General features: G+C 50.6%; 16 non-coding genes across 16 annotated transcripts; 8 read left to right on the top strand and 8 right to left on the bottom strand.

Annotated features, from left to right (window-relative positions):
* Nucleotides 1-764: 764 nt before the first annotated feature.
* Trnag-ccc lies at nucleotides 765-836 on the bottom strand. The gene has a single exon. It is a non-coding gene; the product is annotated as a tRNA-Gly (tRNA).
* Nucleotides 837-1,519: 683 nt separating this feature from the next.
* Nucleotides 1,520-1,603, top strand: Trnal-uaa. The gene has a single exon. It is a non-coding gene; the product is annotated as a tRNA-Leu (tRNA).
* Nucleotides 1,604-2,729: 1,126 nt separating this feature from the next.
* Nucleotides 2,730-2,801, bottom strand: Trnag-ccc. The gene has a single exon. It is a non-coding gene; the product is annotated as a tRNA-Gly (tRNA).
* Nucleotides 2,802-3,484: 683 nt separating this feature from the next.
* Trnal-uaa lies at nucleotides 3,485-3,568 on the top strand. Its single transcript has one exon. It is a non-coding gene; the product is annotated as a tRNA-Leu (tRNA).
* Nucleotides 3,569-4,694: 1,126 nt separating this feature from the next.
* On the bottom strand, nucleotides 4,695-4,766 carry Trnag-ccc. Its single transcript has one exon. It is a non-coding gene; the product is annotated as a tRNA-Gly (tRNA).
* A 683-nt stretch (nucleotides 4,767-5,449) lies between these two features.
* On the top strand, nucleotides 5,450-5,533 carry Trnal-uaa. Its single transcript has one exon. It is a non-coding gene; the product is annotated as a tRNA-Leu (tRNA).
* Nucleotides 5,534-6,659: 1,126 nt separating this feature from the next.
* Nucleotides 6,660-6,731, bottom strand: Trnag-ccc. The gene has a single exon. It is a non-coding gene; the product is annotated as a tRNA-Gly (tRNA).
* Nucleotides 6,732-7,414: 683 nt separating this feature from the next.
* Nucleotides 7,415-7,498, top strand: Trnal-uaa. Its single transcript has one exon. It is a non-coding gene; the product is annotated as a tRNA-Leu (tRNA).
* A 1,126-nt stretch (nucleotides 7,499-8,624) lies between these two features.
* On the bottom strand, nucleotides 8,625-8,696 carry Trnag-ccc. Its single transcript has one exon. It is a non-coding gene; the product is annotated as a tRNA-Gly (tRNA).
* Nucleotides 8,697-9,379: 683 nt separating this feature from the next.
* Trnal-uaa lies at nucleotides 9,380-9,463 on the top strand. The gene has a single exon. It is a non-coding gene; the product is annotated as a tRNA-Leu (tRNA).
* Nucleotides 9,464-10,589: 1,126 nt separating this feature from the next.
* On the bottom strand, nucleotides 10,590-10,661 carry Trnag-ccc. Its single transcript has one exon. It is a non-coding gene; the product is annotated as a tRNA-Gly (tRNA).
* A 683-nt stretch (nucleotides 10,662-11,344) lies between these two features.
* Nucleotides 11,345-11,428, top strand: Trnal-uaa. Its single transcript has one exon. It is a non-coding gene; the product is annotated as a tRNA-Leu (tRNA).
* A 1,126-nt stretch (nucleotides 11,429-12,554) lies between these two features.
* Trnag-ccc lies at nucleotides 12,555-12,626 on the bottom strand. The gene has a single exon. It is a non-coding gene; the product is annotated as a tRNA-Gly (tRNA).
* A 683-nt stretch (nucleotides 12,627-13,309) lies between these two features.
* Trnal-uaa lies at nucleotides 13,310-13,393 on the top strand. The gene has a single exon. It is a non-coding gene; the product is annotated as a tRNA-Leu (tRNA).
* A 1,126-nt stretch (nucleotides 13,394-14,519) lies between these two features.
* Nucleotides 14,520-14,591, bottom strand: Trnag-ccc. Its single transcript has one exon. It is a non-coding gene; the product is annotated as a tRNA-Gly (tRNA).
* A 683-nt stretch (nucleotides 14,592-15,274) lies between these two features.
* On the top strand, nucleotides 15,275-15,358 carry Trnal-uaa. The gene has a single exon. It is a non-coding gene; the product is annotated as a tRNA-Leu (tRNA).
* Nucleotides 15,359-15,530: the final 172 nt, after the last annotated feature.

Genomic DNA, 15,530 nt, shown 5'->3' with positions numbered 1-15,530 from the left:
AGACGGTGGATCGGGTATTGGACTGCAGACGTGCCACATTGCGTAGCTCGATAGCTGAGTAAGTTAGAGCGTCGTGCTGTGAACACAAAGGCCACGTATTCGACCGCACCAAGTGCCATTTCATTTTTCTCCCCTAAAAGACAATGCTTCCTCCAGCGACACACTGCCAGGTAAATAACAAGCGATCTTCACAAGAAGTAAGGTGTCTACACGTTGCGCGATACTGTCGCCAACGGCCACACCGCGCGTAGTGCAGCGGTTCTCGTCTGTTCACCGGCGTTAGGAATCGTTGGCCGTGGTTAGTACATGGATGCGTGCTCGGCTGGGAACTCGACGTGCTGTTGCCTTCTTTCATTTTGCATTTTTCCTTCGGCTTCGTTGTTGCTTAGCAATAATTATGCGGTCCCGCACGCTGACGCCACTCTTGCCTCTCGGTACACTAAGGGGCGAATCTGTGGCCACAATAAAATGAAAGGTTCTGTCGTGTGTTTGTCGTTTTTTGGTCTCTCCCAGTCGTTTGTCGCGCCTGCCCTCTACATATATGCCCATTTCCAAGCGTCAGCTTTCGCGTCAGCCGAGCAAAGTCGAGACAAGTCGACACATGGAGACACACGATGCTGAGAAACGAAAGCCGCAGACTAGCGCCCTGGCAGCACGGACTGAGACGAGGGGCGAAGGAAAACTATTCGTACCGCGACAGTTCACAGTTTCGAAGATCGCGTTTCGTTACGTGGAATACCCGTAGAAGAAAAAAGTACCTTTTGTGCGGTGGCCGGGAATCGAACCCGGATCAACTGCTTGGGAAGCAACCATGCTGACCGTTACACCACCACCGCGTTGTGCTGCGTCCCACCCACGCCTTGATGTGTCGGCTACCCTCCTGCCATCAGAGGCCGAAGGCGACGGCGCTGTAGGCGCTCAACGCCAGGGCGGAGGTGAGCACATCTGAACGCAGTGCGTAGGTGCTGCTAGGGCGATGTAGCGTAGCTAGAAGCAGAACTGACAGCCGTTGAAAAACTGCCCTTTAATTTACAGCAGGGCGATAAAACAAATATCTAATGTGACGTACTTACTGATGATCCAGAGACGATTCAGCATGTGTGTGCCAATCCAGAAGTAGAAAGCGCCTAAGTATCACAATATTAAGTTGGTTAGTTTGATGCTCGCCTGGAGCCTATCATTAGCTTCCCCTGAGGGCGAAATGCACAGCGTAGCCGTTGCTAGGGAACGGCCTCTTCTGTCGTTTTTTGTTTTCTCTGCGTCAGTGTGAATATTGATAACTACAGTTCTGCTCGTTCCACTCAAGACAGATGGCGACGGAAAACAATGGTGTAAGGCACCATGTTTAAGCTGTGGTTCCCGAAAGTGAGGGTGGGGTGCAACCTCACATCTGACAACTCGTTTTAAATACTCTAAAACCAACGTATTTCCTTCACACAAGAAAAAAACACGCTAATTTCGCAGTCAGGCTCTGGAGATATACCGAGAAACGACGGTGGAAGAGATCTGGCGCCCACGCGTCAGATTGGCCGAGCGGTCTAAGGCGCCAGATTTAAGCTCTGGTTCCCGAAGGGGAGCGTGGGTTCGAACCCCACATCTGACAATGCATTTTAAATATTCCAAAACTACCAATTTCGTACATGCGGGAAAACAAGTAAATTACGCGGGAACAGGTTCCACAGATACTACGAGAAACGGCAGTGACTATGGTGCTTGCCTTGCAAGTCTGATTGTCTGGCGGCCTGAAAGAATGGAAAGCTGTTAGGAGACATGGCTTTCAGCCACGAGGCCCGGAATCGATTCCCGGTAGCCGAACATTCTTTTGTTTGCTGAGTCTTGGTTATTCTCACGGCATTTACGATATCTTTGGGTTGTGGTTTTTGGGGTCCAAGCATCAGGCGAGCAAACGTGAACGAAAGCAGATATGTGCGTAAATGAGTGTCAGGGCAGTAATAAAGGTGGATGAGACGGTGGATCGGGTATTGGACTGCAGACGTGCCACATTGCGTAGCTCGATAGCTGAGTAAGTTAGAGCGTCGTGCTGTGAACACAAAGGCCACGTATTCGACCGCACCAAGTGCCATTTCATTTTTCTCCCCTAAAAGACAATGCTTCCTCCAGCGACACACTGCCAGGTAAATAACAAGCGATCTTCACAAGAAGTAAGGTGTCTACACGTTGCGCGATACTGTCGCCAACGGCCACACCGCGCGTAGTGCAGCGGTTCTCGTCTGTTCACCGGCGTTAGGAATCGTTGGCCGTGGTTAGTACATGGATGCGTGCTCGGCTGGGAACTCGACGTGCTGTTGCCTTCTTTCATTTTGCATTTTTCCTTCGGCTTCGTTGTTGCTTAGCAATAATTATGCGGTCCCGCACGCTGACGCCACTCTTGCCTCTCGGTACACTAAGGGGCGAATCTGTGGCCACAATAAAATGAAAGGTTCTGTCGTGTGTTTGTCGTTTTTTGGTCTCTCCCAGTCGTTTGTCGCGCCTGCCCTCTACATATATGCCCATTTCCAAGCGTCAGCTTTCGCGTCAGCCGAGCAAAGTCGAGACAAGTCGACACATGGAGACACACGATGCTGAGAAACGAAAGCCGCAGACTAGCGCCCTGGCAGCACGGACTGAGACGAGGGGCGAAGGAAAACTATTCGTACCGCGACAGTTCACAGTTTCGAAGATCGCGTTTCGTTACGTGGAATACCCGTAGAAGAAAAAAGTACCTTTTGTGCGGTGGCCGGGAATCGAACCCGGATCAACTGCTTGGGAAGCAACCATGCTGACCGTTACACCACCACCGCGTTGTGCTGCGTCCCACCCACGCCTTGATGTGTCGGCTACCCTCCTGCCATCAGAGGCCGAAGGCGACGGCGCTGTAGGCGCTCAACGCCAGGGCGGAGGTGAGCACATCTGAACGCAGTGCGTAGGTGCTGCTAGGGCGATGTAGCGTAGCTAGAAGCAGAACTGACAGCCGTTGAAAAACTGCCCTTTAATTTACAGCAGGGCGATAAAACAAATATCTAATGTGACGTACTTACTGATGATCCAGAGACGATTCAGCATGTGTGTGCCAATCCAGAAGTAGAAAGCGCCTAAGTATCACAATATTAAGTTGGTTAGTTTGATGCTCGCCTGGAGCCTATCATTAGCTTCCCCTGAGGGCGAAATGCACAGCGTAGCCGTTGCTAGGGAACGGCCTCTTCTGTCGTTTTTTGTTTTCTCTGCGTCAGTGTGAATATTGATAACTACAGTTCTGCTCGTTCCACTCAAGACAGATGGCGACGGAAAACAATGGTGTAAGGCACCATGTTTAAGCTGTGGTTCCCGAAAGTGAGGGTGGGGTGCAACCTCACATCTGACAACTCGTTTTAAATACTCTAAAACCAACGTATTTCCTTCACACAAGAAAAAAACACGCTAATTTCGCAGTCAGGCTCTGGAGATATACCGAGAAACGACGGTGGAAGAGATCTGGCGCCCACGCGTCAGATTGGCCGAGCGGTCTAAGGCGCCAGATTTAAGCTCTGGTTCCCGAAGGGGAGCGTGGGTTCGAACCCCACATCTGACAATGCATTTTAAATATTCCAAAACTACCAATTTCGTACATGCGGGAAAACAAGTAAATTACGCGGGAACAGGTTCCACAGATACTACGAGAAACGGCAGTGACTATGGTGCTTGCCTTGCAAGTCTGATTGTCTGGCGGCCTGAAAGAATGGAAAGCTGTTAGGAGACATGGCTTTCAGCCACGAGGCCCGGAATCGATTCCCGGTAGCCGAACATTCTTTTGTTTGCTGAGTCTTGGTTATTCTCACGGCATTTACGATATCTTTGGGTTGTGGTTTTTGGGGTCCAAGCATCAGGCGAGCAAACGTGAACGAAAGCAGATATGTGCGTAAATGAGTGTCAGGGCAGTAATAAAGGTGGATGAGACGGTGGATCGGGTATTGGACTGCAGACGTGCCACATTGCGTAGCTCGATAGCTGAGTAAGTTAGAGCGTCGTGCTGTGAACACAAAGGCCACGTATTCGACCGCACCAAGTGCCATTTCATTTTTCTCCCCTAAAAGACAATGCTTCCTCCAGCGACACACTGCCAGGTAAATAACAAGCGATCTTCACAAGAAGTAAGGTGTCTACACGTTGCGCGATACTGTCGCCAACGGCCACACCGCGCGTAGTGCAGCGGTTCTCGTCTGTTCACCGGCGTTAGGAATCGTTGGCCGTGGTTAGTACATGGATGCGTGCTCGGCTGGGAACTCGACGTGCTGTTGCCTTCTTTCATTTTGCATTTTTCCTTCGGCTTCGTTGTTGCTTAGCAATAATTATGCGGTCCCGCACGCTGACGCCACTCTTGCCTCTCGGTACACTAAGGGGCGAATCTGTGGCCACAATAAAATGAAAGGTTCTGTCGTGTGTTTGTCGTTTTTTGGTCTCTCCCAGTCGTTTGTCGCGCCTGCCCTCTACATATATGCCCATTTCCAAGCGTCAGCTTTCGCGTCAGCCGAGCAAAGTCGAGACAAGTCGACACATGGAGACACACGATGCTGAGAAACGAAAGCCGCAGACTAGCGCCCTGGCAGCACGGACTGAGACGAGGGGCGAAGGAAAACTATTCGTACCGCGACAGTTCACAGTTTCGAAGATCGCGTTTCGTTACGTGGAATACCCGTAGAAGAAAAAAGTACCTTTTGTGCGGTGGCCGGGAATCGAACCCGGATCAACTGCTTGGGAAGCAACCATGCTGACCGTTACACCACCACCGCGTTGTGCTGCGTCCCACCCACGCCTTGATGTGTCGGCTACCCTCCTGCCATCAGAGGCCGAAGGCGACGGCGCTGTAGGCGCTCAACGCCAGGGCGGAGGTGAGCACATCTGAACGCAGTGCGTAGGTGCTGCTAGGGCGATGTAGCGTAGCTAGAAGCAGAACTGACAGCCGTTGAAAAACTGCCCTTTAATTTACAGCAGGGCGATAAAACAAATATCTAATGTGACGTACTTACTGATGATCCAGAGACGATTCAGCATGTGTGTGCCAATCCAGAAGTAGAAAGCGCCTAAGTATCACAATATTAAGTTGGTTAGTTTGATGCTCGCCTGGAGCCTATCATTAGCTTCCCCTGAGGGCGAAATGCACAGCGTAGCCGTTGCTAGGGAACGGCCTCTTCTGTCGTTTTTTGTTTTCTCTGCGTCAGTGTGAATATTGATAACTACAGTTCTGCTCGTTCCACTCAAGACAGATGGCGACGGAAAACAATGGTGTAAGGCACCATGTTTAAGCTGTGGTTCCCGAAAGTGAGGGTGGGGTGCAACCTCACATCTGACAACTCGTTTTAAATACTCTAAAACCAACGTATTTCCTTCACACAAGAAAAAAACACGCTAATTTCGCAGTCAGGCTCTGGAGATATACCGAGAAACGACGGTGGAAGAGATCTGGCGCCCACGCGTCAGATTGGCCGAGCGGTCTAAGGCGCCAGATTTAAGCTCTGGTTCCCGAAGGGGAGCGTGGGTTCGAACCCCACATCTGACAATGCATTTTAAATATTCCAAAACTACCAATTTCGTACATGCGGGAAAACAAGTAAATTACGCGGGAACAGGTTCCACAGATACTACGAGAAACGGCAGTGACTATGGTGCTTGCCTTGCAAGTCTGATTGTCTGGCGGCCTGAAAGAATGGAAAGCTGTTAGGAGACATGGCTTTCAGCCACGAGGCCCGGAATCGATTCCCGGTAGCCGAACATTCTTTTGTTTGCTGAGTCTTGGTTATTCTCACGGCATTTACGATATCTTTGGGTTGTGGTTTTTGGGGTCCAAGCATCAGGCGAGCAAACGTGAACGAAAGCAGATATGTGCGTAAATGAGTGTCAGGGCAGTAATAAAGGTGGATGAGACGGTGGATCGGGTATTGGACTGCAGACGTGCCACATTGCGTAGCTCGATAGCTGAGTAAGTTAGAGCGTCGTGCTGTGAACACAAAGGCCACGTATTCGACCGCACCAAGTGCCATTTCATTTTTCTCCCCTAAAAGACAATGCTTCCTCCAGCGACACACTGCCAGGTAAATAACAAGCGATCTTCACAAGAAGTAAGGTGTCTACACGTTGCGCGATACTGTCGCCAACGGCCACACCGCGCGTAGTGCAGCGGTTCTCGTCTGTTCACCGGCGTTAGGAATCGTTGGCCGTGGTTAGTACATGGATGCGTGCTCGGCTGGGAACTCGACGTGCTGTTGCCTTCTTTCATTTTGCATTTTTCCTTCGGCTTCGTTGTTGCTTAGCAATAATTATGCGGTCCCGCACGCTGACGCCACTCTTGCCTCTCGGTACACTAAGGGGCGAATCTGTGGCCACAATAAAATGAAAGGTTCTGTCGTGTGTTTGTCGTTTTTTGGTCTCTCCCAGTCGTTTGTCGCGCCTGCCCTCTACATATATGCCCATTTCCAAGCGTCAGCTTTCGCGTCAGCCGAGCAAAGTCGAGACAAGTCGACACATGGAGACACACGATGCTGAGAAACGAAAGCCGCAGACTAGCGCCCTGGCAGCACGGACTGAGACGAGGGGCGAAGGAAAACTATTCGTACCGCGACAGTTCACAGTTTCGAAGATCGCGTTTCGTTACGTGGAATACCCGTAGAAGAAAAAAGTACCTTTTGTGCGGTGGCCGGGAATCGAACCCGGATCAACTGCTTGGGAAGCAACCATGCTGACCGTTACACCACCACCGCGTTGTGCTGCGTCCCACCCACGCCTTGATGTGTCGGCTACCCTCCTGCCATCAGAGGCCGAAGGCGACGGCGCTGTAGGCGCTCAACGCCAGGGCGGAGGTGAGCACATCTGAACGCAGTGCGTAGGTGCTGCTAGGGCGATGTAGCGTAGCTAGAAGCAGAACTGACAGCCGTTGAAAAACTGCCCTTTAATTTACAGCAGGGCGATAAAACAAATATCTAATGTGACGTACTTACTGATGATCCAGAGACGATTCAGCATGTGTGTGCCAATCCAGAAGTAGAAAGCGCCTAAGTATCACAATATTAAGTTGGTTAGTTTGATGCTCGCCTGGAGCCTATCATTAGCTTCCCCTGAGGGCGAAATGCACAGCGTAGCCGTTGCTAGGGAACGGCCTCTTCTGTCGTTTTTTGTTTTCTCTGCGTCAGTGTGAATATTGATAACTACAGTTCTGCTCGTTCCACTCAAGACAGATGGCGACGGAAAACAATGGTGTAAGGCACCATGTTTAAGCTGTGGTTCCCGAAAGTGAGGGTGGGGTGCAACCTCACATCTGACAACTCGTTTTAAATACTCTAAAACCAACGTATTTCCTTCACACAAGAAAAAAACACGCTAATTTCGCAGTCAGGCTCTGGAGATATACCGAGAAACGACGGTGGAAGAGATCTGGCGCCCACGCGTCAGATTGGCCGAGCGGTCTAAGGCGCCAGATTTAAGCTCTGGTTCCCGAAGGGGAGCGTGGGTTCGAACCCCACATCTGACAATGCATTTTAAATATTCCAAAACTACCAATTTCGTACATGCGGGAAAACAAGTAAATTACGCGGGAACAGGTTCCACAGATACTACGAGAAACGGCAGTGACTATGGTGCTTGCCTTGCAAGTCTGATTGTCTGGCGGCCTGAAAGAATGGAAAGCTGTTAGGAGACATGGCTTTCAGCCACGAGGCCCGGAATCGATTCCCGGTAGCCGAACATTCTTTTGTTTGCTGAGTCTTGGTTATTCTCACGGCATTTACGATATCTTTGGGTAGTGGTTTTTGGGGTCCAAGCATCAGGCGAGCAAACGTGAACGAAAGCAGATATGTGCGTAAATGAGTGTCAGGGCAGTAATAAAGGTGGATGAGACGGTGGATCGGGTATTGGACTGCAGACGTGCCACATTGCGTAGCTCGATAGCTGAGTAAGTTAGAGCGTCGTGCTGTGAACACAAAGGCCACGTATTCGACCGCACCAAGTGCCATTTCATTTTTCTCCCCTAAAAGACAATGCTTCCTCCAGCGACACACTGCCAGGTAAATAACAAGCGATCTTCACAAGAAGTAAGGTGTCTACACGTTGCGCGATACTGTCGCCAACGGCCACACCGCGCGTAGTGCAGCGGTTCTCGTCTGTTCACCGGCGTTAGGAATCGTTGGCCGTGGTTAGTACATGGATGCGTGCTCGGCTGGGAACTCGACGTGCTGTTGCCTTCTTTCATTTTGCATTTTTCCTTCGGCTTCGTTGTTGCTTAGCAATAATTATGTGGTCCCGCACGCTGACGCCACTCTTGCCTCTCGGTACACTAAGGGGCGAATCTGTGGCCACAATAAAATGAAAGGTTCTGTCGTGTGTTTGTCGTTTTTTGGTCTCTCCCAGTCGTTTGTCGCGCCTGCCCTCTACATATATGCCCATTTCCAAGCGTCAGCTTTCGCGTCAGCCGAGCAAAGTCGAGACAAGTCGACACATGGAGACACACGATGCTGAGAAACGAAAGCCGCAGACTAGCGCCCTGGCAGCACGGACTGAGACGAGGGGCGAAGGAAAACTATTCGTACCGCGACAGTTCACAGTTTCGAAGATCGCGTTTCGTTACGTGGAATACCCGTAGAAGAAAAAAGTACCTTTTGTGCGGTGGCCGGGAATCGAACCCGGATCAACTGCTTGGGAAGCAACCATGCTGACCGTTACACCACCACCGCGTTGTGCTGCGTCCCACCCACGCCTTGATGTGTCGGCTACCCTCCTGCCATCAGAGGCCGAAGGCGACGGCGCTGTAGGCGCTCAACGCCAGGGCGGAGGTGAGCACATCTGAACGCAGTGCGTAGGTGCTGCTAGGGCGATGTAGCGTAGCTAGAAGCAGAACTGACAGCCGTTGAAAAACTGCCCTTTAATTTACAGCAGGGCGATGAAACAAATATCTAATGTGACGTACTTACTGATGATCCAGAGACGATTCAGCATGTGTGTGCCAATCCAGAAGTAGAAAGCGCCTAAGTATCACAATATTAAGTTGGTTAGTTTGATGCTCGCCTGGAGCCTATCATTAGCTTCCCCTGAGGGCGAAATGCACAGCGTAGCCGTTGCTAGGGAACGGCCTCTTCTGTCGTTTTTTGTTTTCTCTGCGTCAGTGTGAATATTGATAACTACAGTTCTGCTCGTTCCACTCAAGACAGATGGCGACGGAAAACAATGGTGTAAGGCACCATGTTTAAGCTGTGGTTCCCGAAAGTGAGGGTGGGGTGCAACCTCACATCTGACAACTCGTTTTAAATACTCTAAAACCAACGTATTTCCTTCACAAAAGAAAAAAACACGCTAATTTCGCAGTCAGGCTCTGGAGATATACCGAGAAACGACGGTGGAAGAGATCTGGCGCCCACGCGTCAGATTGGCCGAGCGGTCTAAGGCGCCAGATTTAAGCTCTGGTTCCCGAAGGGGAGCGTGGGTTCGAACCCCACATCTGACAATGCATTTTAAATATTCCAAAACTACCAATTTCGTACATGCGGGAAAACAAGTAAATTACGCGGGAACAGGTTCCACAGATACTACGAGAAACGGCAGTGACTATGGTGCTTGCCTTGCAAGTCTGATTGTCTGGCGGCCTGAAAGAATGGAAAGCTGTTAGGAGACATGGCTTTCAGCCACGAGGCCCGGAATCGATTCCCGGTAGCCGAACATTCTTTTGTTTGCTGAGTCTTGGTTATTCTCACGGCATTTACGATATCTTTGGGTTGTGGTTTTTGGGGTCCAAGCATCAGGCGAGCAAACGTGAACGAAAGCAGATATGTGCGTAAATGAGTGTCAGGGCAGTAATAAAGGTGGATGAGACGGTGGATCGGGTATTGGACTGCAGACGTGCCACATTGCGTAGCTCGATAGCTGAGTAAGTTAGAGCGTCGTGCTGTGAACACAAAGGCCACGTATTCGACCGCACCAAGTGCCATTTCATTTTTCTCCCCTAAAAGACAATGCTTCCTCCAGCGGCACACTGCCAGGTAAATAACAAGCGATCTTCACAAGAAGTAAGGTGTCTACACGTTGCGCGATACTGTCGCCAACGGCCACACCGCGCGTAGTGCAGCGGTTCTCGTCTGTTCACCGGCGTTAGGAATCGTTGGCCGTGGTTAGTACATGGATGCGTGCTCGGCTGGGAACTCGACGTGCTGTTGCCTTCTTTCATTTTGCATTTTTCCTTCGGCTTCGTTGTTGCTTAGCAATAATTATGCGGTCCCGCACGCTGACGCCACTCTTGCCTCTCGGTACACTAAGGGGCGAATCTGTGGCCACAATAAAATGAAAGGTTCTGTCGTGTGTTTGTCGTTTTTTGGTCTCTCCCAGTCGTTTGTCGCGCCTGCCCTCTACATATATGCCCATTTCCAAGCGTCAGCTTTCGCGTCAGCCGAGCAAAGTCGAGACAAGTCGACACATGGAGACACACGATGCTGAGAAACGAAAGCCGCAGACTAGCGCCCTGGCAGCACGGACTGAGACGAGGGGCGAAGGAAAACTATTCGTACCGCGACAGTTCACAGTTTCGAAGATCGCGTTTCGTTACGTGGAATACCCGTAGAAGAAAAAAGTACCTTTTGTGCGGTGGCCGGGAATCGAACCCGGATCAACTGCTTGGGAAGCAACCATGCTGACCGTTACACCACCACCGCGTTGTGCTGCGTCCCACCCACGCCTTGATGTGTCGGCTACCCTCCTGCCATCAGAGGCCGAAGGCGACGGCGCTGTAGGCGCTCAACGCCAGGGCGGAGGTGAGCACATCTGAACGCAGTGCGTAGGTGCTGCTAGGGCGATGTAGCGTAGCTAGAAGCAGAACTGACAGCCGTTGAAAAACTGCCCTTTAATTTACAGCAGGGCGATAAAACAAATATCTAATGTGACGTACTTACTGATGATCCAGAGACGATTCAGCATGTGTGTGCCAATCCAGAAGTAGAAAGCGCCTAAGTATCACAATATTAAGTTGGTTAGTTTGATGCTCGCCTGGAGCCTATCATTAGCTTCCCCTGAGGGCGAAATGCACAGCGTAGCCGTTGCTAGGGAACGGCCTCTTCTGTCGTTTTTTGTTTTCTCTGCGTCAGTGTGAATATTGATAACTACAGTTCTGCTCGTTCCACTCAAGACAGATGGCGACGGAAAACAATGGTGTAAGGCACCATGTTTAAGCTGTGGTTCCCGAAAGTGAGGGTGGGGTGCAACCTCACATCTGACAACTCGTTTTAAATACTCTAAAACCAACGTATTTCCTTCACACAAGAAAAAAACACGCTAATTTCGCAGTCAGGCTCTGGAGATATACCGAGAAACGACGGTGGAAGAGATCTGGCGCCCACGCGTCAGATTGGCCGAGCGGTCTAAGGCGCCAGATTTAAGCTCTGGTTCCCGAAGGGGAGCGTGGGTTCGAACCCCACATCTGACAATGCATTTTAAATATTCCAAAACTACCAATTTCGTACATGCGGGAAAACAAGTAAATTACGCGGGAACAGGTTCCACAGATACTACGAGAAACGGCAGTGACTATGGTGCTTGCCTTGCAAGTCTGATTGTCTGGCGGCCTGAAAGAATGGAAAGCTGTTAGGAGACATGGCTTTCAGCCACGAGGCCCGGAATCGATTCCCGGTAGCCGAACATTCTTTTGTTTGCTGAGTCTTGGTTATTCTCACGGCATTTACGATATCTTTGGGTTGTGGTTTTTGGGGTCCAAGCATCAGGCGAGCAAACGTGAACGAAAGCAGATATGTGCGTAAATGAGTGTCAGGGCAGTAATAAAGGTGGATGAGACGGTGGATCGGGTATTGGACTGCAGACGTGCCACATTGCGTAGCTCGATAGCTGAGTAAGTTAGAGCGTCGTGCTGTGAACACAAAGGCCACGTATTCGACCGCACCAAGTGCCATTTCATTTTTCTCCCCTAAAAGACAATGCTTCCTCCAGCGACACACTGCCAGGTAAATAACAAGCGATCTTCACAAGAAGTAAGGTGTCTACACGTTGCGCGATACTGTCGCCAACGGCCACACCGCGCGTAGTGCAGCGGTTCTCGTCTGTTCACCGGCGTTAGGAATCGTTGGCCGTGGTTAGTACATGGATGCGTGCTCGGCTGGGAACTCGACGTGCTGTTGCCTTCTTTCATTTTGCATTTTTCCTTCGGCTTCGTTGTTGCTTAGCAATAATTATGCGGTCCCGCACGCTGACGCCACTCTTGCCTCTCGGTACACTAAGGGGCGAATCTGTGGCCACAATAAAATGAAAGGTTCTGTCGTGTGTTTGTCGTTTTTTGGTCTCTCCCAGTCGTTTGTCGCGCCTGCCCTCTACATATATGCCCATTTCCAAGCGTCAGCTTTCGCGTCAGCCGAGCAAAGTCGAGACAAGTCGACACATGGAGACACACGATGCTGAGAAACGAAAGCCGCAGACTAGCGCCCTGGCAGCACGGACTGAGACGAGGGGCGAAGGAAAACTATTCGTACCGCGACAGTTCACAGTTTCGAAGATCGCGTTTCGTTACGTGGAATACCCGTAGAAGAAAAAAGTACCTTTTGTGCGGTGGCCGGGAATCGAACCCGGATCAACTGCTTGGGAAGCAACCATGCTGACCGTTACACCACCACCGCGTTGTGCTGCGTCCCACCCACGCCTTGATGTGTCGGCTACCCTCCTGCCATCAGAGGCCGAAGGCGACGGCGCTGTAGGCGCTCAACGCCAGGGCGGAGGTGAGCACATCTGAACGCAGTGCGTAGGTGCTGCTAGGGCGATGTAGCGTAGCTAGAAGCAGAACTGACAGCCGTTGAAAAACTGCCCTTTAATTTACAGCAGGGCGATAAAACAAATATCTAATGTGACGTACTTACTGATGATCCAGAGACGATTCAGCATGTGTGTGCCAATCCAGAAGTAGAAAGCGCCTAAGTATCACAATATTAAGTTGGTTAGTTTGATGCTCGCCTGGAGCCTATCATTAGCTTCCCCTGAGGGCGAAATGCACAGCGTAGCCGTTGCTAGGGAACGGCCTCTTCTGTCGTTTTTTGTTTTCTCTGCGTCAGTGTGAATATTGATAACTACAGTTCTGCTCGTTCCACTCAAGACAGATGGCGACGGAAAACAATGGTGTAAGGCACCATGTTTAAGCTGTGGTTCCCGAAAGTGAGGGTGGGGTGCAACCTCACATCTGACAACTCGTTTTAAATACTCTAAAACCAACGTATTTCCTTCACACAAGAAAAAAACACGCTAATTTCGCAGTCAGGCTCTGGAGATATACCGAGAAACGACGGTGGAAGAGATCTGGCGCCCACGCGTCAGATTGGCCGAGCGGTCTAAGGCGCCAGATTTAAGCTCTGGTTCCCGAAGGGGAGCGTGGGTTCGAACCCCACATCTGACAATGCATTTTAAATATTCCAAAACTACCAATTTCGTACATGCGGGAAAACAAGTAAATTACGCGGGAACAGGTTCCACAGATACTACGAGAAACGGCAGTGACTATGGTGCTTGCCTTGCAAGTCTGATTGTCTGGCGGCCTGAAAGAATGGAAAGCTGTTAGGAGACATGGCTTTCAGCCACGAGGCCCGGAATCGATTCCCGGTAGCCGAACATTCTTTTGTTTGCTGAGTCTTGGTTATTCTCACGGCATTTACGATATCTTTGGGTTGTGGTTTTTGGGGTCCAAGCATCAGGCGAGCAAACGTGAACGAAAGCAGATATGTGCGTAAATGAGTGTCAGGGCAGTAATAAAGGTGGATGAGACGGTGGATCGGGTATTGGACTGCAGACGTGCCACATTGCGTAGCTCGATAGCTGAGTAAGTTAGAGCGTCGTGCTGTGAACACAAAGGCCACGTATTCGACCGCACCAAGTGCCATTTCATTTTTCTCCCCTAAAAGACAATGCTTCCTCCAGCGACACACTGCCAGGTAAATAACAAGCGATCTTCACAAGAAGTAAGGTGTCTACACGTTGCGCGATACTGTCGCCAACGGCCACACCGCGCGTAGTGCAGCGGTTCTCGTCTGTTCACCGGCGTTAGGAATCGTTGGCCGTGGTTAGTACATGGATGCGTGCTCGGCTGGGAACTCGACGTGCTGTTGCCTTCTTTCATTTTGCATTTTTCCTTCGGCTTCGTTGTTGCTTAGCAATAATTATGCGGTCCCGCACGCTGACGCCACTCTTGCCTCTCGGTACACTAAGGGGCGAATCTGTGGCCACAATAAAATGAAAGGTTCTGTCGTGTGTTTGTCGTTTTTTGGTCTCTCCCAGTCGTTTGTCGCGCCTGCCCTCTACATATATGCCCATTTCCAAGCGTCAGCTTTCGCGTCAGCCGAGCAAAGTCGAGACAAGTCGACACATGGAGACACACGATGCTGAGAAACGAAAGCCGCAGACTAGCGCCCTGGCAGCACGGACTGAGACGAGGGGCGAAGGAAAACTATTCGTACCGCGACAGTTCACAGTTTCGAAGATCGCGTTTCGTTACGTGGAATACCCGTAGAAGAAAAAAGTACCTTTTGTGCGGTGGCCGGGAATCGAACCCGGATCAACTGCTTGGGAAGCAACCATGCTGACCGTTACACCACCACCGCGTTGTGCTGCGTCCCACCCACGCCTTGATGTGTCGGCTACCCTCCTGCCATCAGAGGCCGAAGGCGACGGCGCTGTAGGCGCTCAACGCCAGGGCGGAGGTGAGCACATCTGAACGCAGTGCGTAGGTGCTGCTAGGGCGATGTAGCGTAGCTAGAAGCAGAACTGACAGCCGTTGAAAAACTGCCCTTTAATTTACAGCAGGGCGATAAAACAAATATCTAATGTGACGTACTTACTGATGATCCAGAGACGATTCAGCATGTGTGTGCCAATCCAGAAGTAGAAAGCGCCTAAGTATCACAATATTAAGTTGGTTAGTTTGATGCTCGCCTGGAGCCTATCATTAGCTTCCCCTGAGGGCGAAATGCACAGCGTAGCCGTTGCTAGGGAACGGCCTCTTCTGTCGTTTTTTGTTTTCTCTGCGTCAGTGTGAATATTGATAACTACAGTTCTGCTCGTTCCACTCAAGACAGATGGCGACGGAAAACAATGGTGTAAGGCACCATGTTTAAGCTGTGGTTCCCGAAAGTGAGGGTGGGGTGCAACCTCACATCTGACAACTCGTTTTAAATACTCTAAAACCAACGTATTTCCTTCACACAAGAAAAAAACACGCTAATTTCGCAGTCAGGCTCTGGAGATATACCGAGAAACGACGGTGGAAGAGATCTGGCGCCCACGCGTCAGATTGGCCGAGCGGTCTAAGGCGCCAGATTTAAGCTCTGGTTCCCGAAGGGGAGCGTGGGTTCGAACCCCACATCTGACAATGCATTTTAAATATTCCAAAACTACCAATTTCGTACATGCGGGAAAACAAGTAAATTACGCGGGAACAGGTTCCACAGATACTACGAGAAACGGCAGTGACTATGGTGCTTGCCTTGCAAGTCTGATTGTCTGGCGGCCTGAAAGAATGGAAAGCTGTTAGGAGACATGGC

This window comes from Schistocerca piceifrons, chromosome 2 (assembly GCF_021461385.2).
Source record: "Schistocerca piceifrons isolate TAMUIC-IGC-003096 chromosome 2, iqSchPice1.1, whole genome shotgun sequence".
Lineage (NCBI taxonomy): Eukaryota > Metazoa > Arthropoda > Insecta > Orthoptera > Acrididae > Schistocerca > Schistocerca piceifrons.
The sequence above is the reverse complement of the archived record's forward strand: the minus strand, read 5'-3'. Positions and strand labels throughout refer to the sequence as shown.